The following is a 6359-nucleotide window of genomic DNA, read 5'->3' on the forward strand; positions in this document are numbered from 1 at the left end:
TTCAGTGCCTTGATCTGGTTTAGGGCATGCCTCCAGTAGTGGTTAGCGGGGATGACCCGACGAGGCCACGAGGGCACCCAACCCCCAAACCCCAGACAACAGGTAGCTAAGCGCTAGCAGTGGTGAGCCAACGACCCAACTCCTAGGGAAGATGTATGGCACACTATCTCCTCTCCAATTTTGCTGCAACTACTTTCATCAAATTTCACTTCACTGTTGTAATATCCCAGGATTTGGGGTTACAAAAATAGAGGAAACAGATGTGTGCATTGCATTCACGCATAGAAAATATGGGGAATTTTCGCGCTTTCAAGTAAAACATGTCACAGTAACTGAAGTTTCACTTGACTTGGTGGAATTGAAGTAGCTCATCAAGTCAAGTGCTATAAACCTCAATGTGACCTTTGCTAAAACCTTGTTTTAGGTAGAGATGATTTGATCTAAGGGGTTAGATCAAATGGAACTAAAACCAACACAACAACACATTAATGAAGGATCAACAACTTGATCTTATCAAAGATCATAACATGGTATTCCTTGCCATAACATATGAACATCTATTCAATTGGAAATCAAGTAACAATAAAATGGAGAAACTATTCTTGTCTTATCTTTTTCATATCTTAAATTAATCTATGCTCCTATCATGAACCCCATGGTAATCATTCACTTCATTTTTGGAAACATGAAAAGGATCTCAACTCTAGAAATGTTCCCTAGTTTCCATTTGCTATATTCTTCTCTATTCAAATTATTATACATCAAAACCTAGAGAAGAGAGAGTTCAATATTTATTAGAGAAGCAATGTCAACTTGAGCTAAACCTTGAATATATATCCAATTACTCACATCATCATCTTTAAGAATAACATTAGGGTATTATTCAAGACATTCCCTAGAGAGAGAACCCATTTATGTTAAACATAGATATTGATGATCACATCATTTTCTATGGAGCCTAACCTTAGGTTATTATTAAAGTCCTTTCCAAATGAGAGAAACCCTAGATAACAATATTGGTTATACCTCATAAAGAGTCAAGGATAATTCTTGAGCTAAAGCATTAGGGTATACTCTATCTCATATTGAAGTGGTGAGACAATCCAATATAAAAGTGAACAAGACTATATCCATGAATTGGTGAAGTAACACTACAAGAAAAGTTGCCATGGCCGACGAAGTTGAAGTCGCGCCGTGGTTGCTGGTGTACCATGGCCGACGATTTTTGGTCCCTCCGTGGTGCATGTCAAAACTTTTTTTTTCTCGTTTTTGAGGCCACCTAGCCCGACGAAAGCGGCCAAAACGTCGCGTATGGTGGCCCGGGACGTGGTGCATCTCGAAATCTCGGGTTCGCCAGCCGAGTCAACACAAATCCGCACCGCCGAGGGATGTAGGGCCCAGATGGCAGCCTCTCTGGCATTGTTTTTTTTCTCGATCGCGCCATCTCGTTCAACGTTCTCCGATCGAGCCGTTTACGATGCAGGATCATGGGTCCCGCATGTCATCCTCTATGAACCAAAATTCTTTCTATTCTTGGATTTTTTTGACCCCCGATTTACGGCTACTTCCTTTTTCTTTTGATCCCTTGCCGCCTTGGAAACGTTGAGACCGTCTTTGCTAAATGGGACCCGCATGTCATCCTCTATGTGCAATCAACTTTCTTTTCTTGGAGTTTTTTTGGCACCTCATATTTGGTCACTTGCCTTTTTTTCGATCCCCACCGCCTCTCAAACGGTGATACCGCTGCTGCTAAATGGGACCCGCATGTCATCCTCTATGTACTATAAAACTTTCTTTTCTTGGATTTTTTTGGCACCTCATATTTGGTCACTTGCCTTTTTCTTTCGATCCCCTGCCGCCTCTCAAACGGTGATACCGCTGCTGCTAAATGGGACCCGCATGTCATCCTCTATGTACTACAAAACTTTCTTTTCTTGGATTTTTTTGGCACCTCATATTTGGTCACTTGCCTTTTTCTTTCGATCCCCTGCCGCCTCTCAAACAGTGATACCGCTGCTGCTAAATGGGACCCGCATATCATCCTCTATGGACTATAAAACTTTCTTTTCTTGTATTATTTTTGGCTCCTGATATTTGGTCACTTGCCTTTTTCTTTCGATCCCCTGCCGCCTCTCAAACGGTGAGACCGCTGCAGCTAAATGGGACCCGCATGTCATCCTCTATGAGCAATCAACTTTCTTTTCTTGGAGTTTTTTTTGGCACCTCATATTTGGGCACTTGCCTTTTTCTTTCGATCTCATGCCACGTTTGAAACGTTGAGGAACCTGCAGGCTCATGGGACCCGCATGTCATCCTCTATGTACTATAAAAGTTCATTTTCTTGGTTTTTTTCACCCTCTGATTTTTGGCAATTTCTTTTTTCTTTTGAACCCCTGCCGCCTCTCAAACGGTGATACCGCTGCTAAATGGGACCCGCATGTCATCCTCTATGTACTATAAAACTTTCTTTTCTTGAATTATTTTTGGCTCCTCATATTTGGTCACTTGCCTTTTTCTTTCGATCTCATGCCACGTTTGAAACGTTGAGGAACCTGCTGGCTCATGGGACCCGCATGTCATCCTCTATGTGCAATAAAAGTTTATTTTCTTTATTTTTTTTTAACCCGATGATTTTTGGGTATTTACTTTTTGTTTTGATGCCCTGCCGCCTTGGAAACGTCGGGTCAGCTGCGGACTCCTGGGACCCGCATGTCATCCTCTATGTACAATCAACTTTCTTTTTCTTTTGATCTCAAGCCGCATTTGAAACGTTGAGACCGCTGCTGCTAAATGGGACCCGCATATCATCCTCTACGTACAATAAAGTTTCTTTTCTTGGATTATCTTTGGCTCCTAATATTTTGTCACTTGCCTTTTTCTTTCGATCTCATGCCGCCTTTGAAACGTTGAGTAAGCTGCTGGCTCATGGGTCCCGCATGTCATCCTGTACGAACAATAAAAGTTTCCTTTCTTGGAGTTATTTTTACCCCTAATTTCTGGCTATTTTTTCTTTTGATCTCCTGCCCCCTCTGAAACGATGAGGACGCTGTTGGCAGGTCGGTCCCACATGTCATCCTCTATGAACAATAAAAGTTTCCTTTGATGGATTTATTTTGAACCCCTAATTAATTTCTGGACATTTCCCCTGCCGCCTTGGAATCGTTGAGGATGCTGCTGCCTCATGGGTCCCGCATGTCATCCTCTCAGAACGGTAAATGTTTATTTTCTTGGATTTTGTTGACCAAACGATTTTTGGCTTATTTTTCTTTCGATCACGTGCAGCCTTTAAAATGTTGAGGACGCTGGCTCACGGGTCCCACATGTCAACCTCTATGAACAATAAACGCCGAGGATCTTGCCTCATGGGTCCCGCATGTCATCCTCTCGTAACGAAAATGTTTCTTTTCTTGGATTTTTTACCAACAGATTTATGGTTTATTTTTTCTTTCCATCCCCTGCCGCCTTTAAAACGTTGACGACGTTGTTGGCTCATGGGTCCCCGATGTCAGCCTCCCCGTACAAGAATCATATGATATCTTGATTATTTTGCAGACAATAAACAATGTATTGCGCTCTGAGCTATTTCAAACGGATAATTAAATCTTTATTTTTACATAAACAAACTTATATGTTGAATCTCCTTGTATTTTTGTCTTTGCGAAGCATAGGACTTTCCTGTTTTTTTAGAAAATTCGGAACTTTCCTGTTTTGGAGTGGGCTGAAATTGTACGAGTCAAAAGGCCAAGCAGATAGTTCGAAGGCCCAGATGTCCAGATGCAGCCCAATTGAAATCTTTCTTCTTGGATTTTTTTCACCCCCGATTTACGGCTACTTCATTTTTCTTTTGGTTCTGTGCCGCCTTGGAAACGTTGAGACCGCTGCTGCAAAATGGGACCCGCATGTCATCCTCTACGTACAATAAAATTTCTTTTCTTGGATTATTTTTGGCTCCTGATATTTGGTCACTTGCCTTTTTCTTTCGATCCCGTGCAGCCTCTCAAACGGTGATACCGCTGCTGCTAATTGGGACCCGCATGTCATCCTCTATGTACAATCAAGTTTCTTTTCTTGAATTATTTTTGGCTCCTGATATTTGGTCACTTGCCTTTTTCTTTCGATCTCATGCCACGTTTGAAACGTTGAGGAACCTGCTGGCTCATGGGACCCGCATGTCATCCTCTATGTACTATAAAAGTTCATTTTCTTTGTTTTTTTTCACCCTCTGATTTTTGGCTATTTCCTTTTTCTTTTGATCCCCTGCCGCCTTGGAAACGTTGAGTAAGCTGCTAGCTCATGGGACCCGCATGTCATCCTCTATGTCCATCAACTTTATTTTCTTGGATTTTTTTGACCCCCTAATTTCTGGCTACTTTCTTTTTCTTTTGATCTTGTAGGAATCAATGCACAGTTCACACAAGTGTTTGCTTCTTGAGGTGGAGAGAAATAGGTGAACTGACTCAACATTGAAAGTAAAAGAATGGTCCTCCATAGAGGAAAAGCATCGATTGCTATATTTGTGCTAGAGCTTTGATTTTGGAAACATGAAACAATTTTGTCAACGGTAGTAATAAAGCATATGTATCATGTAAATTATATCTTACAAGTTGCAAGCCTCATGCATAGTATACTAATAGTGCCCGCACCTTGTCCTAATTAGCTTGGACTACCGGATCATCACAATGCACTGTTTTTACCAAGTGTCACAAAGGGGTACCTCTATGCCGCCTGTACAAAGGTCTAAGGAGAAAGCTCGCATTGGATTTCTCGCTATTGATTATTCTCAACTTAGACATCCATACCGGGACAACATAGACAACAGATAATGGACTCCTCTTTTATGCATAAGCATGTAACAACAATTAATAATTTTCTCATATGAGATTGAGGATATATGTCCAAAACTGAAACTTCCACCATGGATCATGGCTTTAGTTAGCGGCCCAATGTTCTTCTCTAACATATGCATGCTTAACCATAAGGTGGTAGATCGCTCTTACTTCAGACAAGACGAACATGCATAGCAACTCACATGATATTCAACAATGAATAGTTGATGGCGTCCCCAGTGAACATGGTTATCGCACAACAAGCAACTTAATAAGAGATAAAGTGCATAAGTACATATTCAATACCACAATAGTTTTTTAAGCTATTTGTCCCATGAGCTATATATTGAAGGAGATATGCCCTAGAGGCAATAATAAAGTGGTTATTATTTATATCTTTATGTTTATGATAAATGTTTATATATCATGCTAGAATTGTATTAACCGAAACATTAGTACATGTGTGATATGTAGACAAACAAGAAGTCCCTAGTATGCCTCTTAAACTAGCTTGTTGATTAATAGATGATTAGTTTCATAATCATGAACATTGGATGTTATTAATAACAAGGTTATGTCATTGTGTGAATGATATAATGGACACACCCAATTAAGCGTAGCATAAGATCTCGTCATTAAGTTATTTGCTATAAGCTTTCGATACATAGTTACCTAGTCCTTATGACCATGAGATCATGTAAATCACTTATACCGGAAAGGTACTTTGATTACACCAAACACCACTGCGTAAATGGGTGGCTATAAAGGTGGGATTAAGTATCCGGAAAGTATGAGTTGAGGCATATGGATCAACAGTGGGATTTGTCCATCCCGATGACGGATAGATATACTCTGGGCCCTCTCGGTGGAATGTTGTCTAATGTCTTGCAAGCATATGAATGAGTTCATAAGAGACCACATACCACGGTACGAGTAAAGAGTACTTGTCAGGAGACGAGGTTGAACAAGGTATAGAGTGATACCGAAGATCAAACCTCGGACAAGTAAAATATCGCGAGACAAAGGGAATTGGTAATGTATGTGAATGGTTCATTCGATCACTAAAGTCATCGTTGAATATGTGGGAGCCATTATGGATCTCCAGATCCCGCTATTGGTTATTGGTCGGAGTGAGTACTCAACCATGTCCACATAGTTCTCGAACCGTAGGGTGACACACTTAAAGTTGGATGTTGAAATGGTAGTACTTGAATTATGGAATGGAGTTCGAATATTTGTTCGGAGTCCCGGATGAGATCCCGGACATCACGAGGAGTTCCGGAATGGTCCGGAGAATAAGATTCATATATAGGATGTCATTTTATGTGAATAAAATGTCACGGAAGGTTCTATGGAAGGTTCTAGAAGGTTCTAGAAAAGTCCGGAAGAAACCACCAAGGAAGGTGGAGTCCACAAGGGACTCCACCTCCATGGCCGGCCAGCCCTAGTGGGGGTGGAGTCCCAAGTGGACTCCACCATAGGGGGCCGGCCAACCCCCACATGGGAGGTGGGAATCCCACCTTTGGGTGGGAG

Source organism: Lolium perenne, chromosome 4 (assembly GCF_019359855.2).
Source record: "Lolium perenne isolate Kyuss_39 chromosome 4, Kyuss_2.0, whole genome shotgun sequence".
NCBI classification, from domain to species: domain Eukaryota; kingdom Viridiplantae; phylum Streptophyta; class Magnoliopsida; order Poales; family Poaceae; genus Lolium; species Lolium perenne.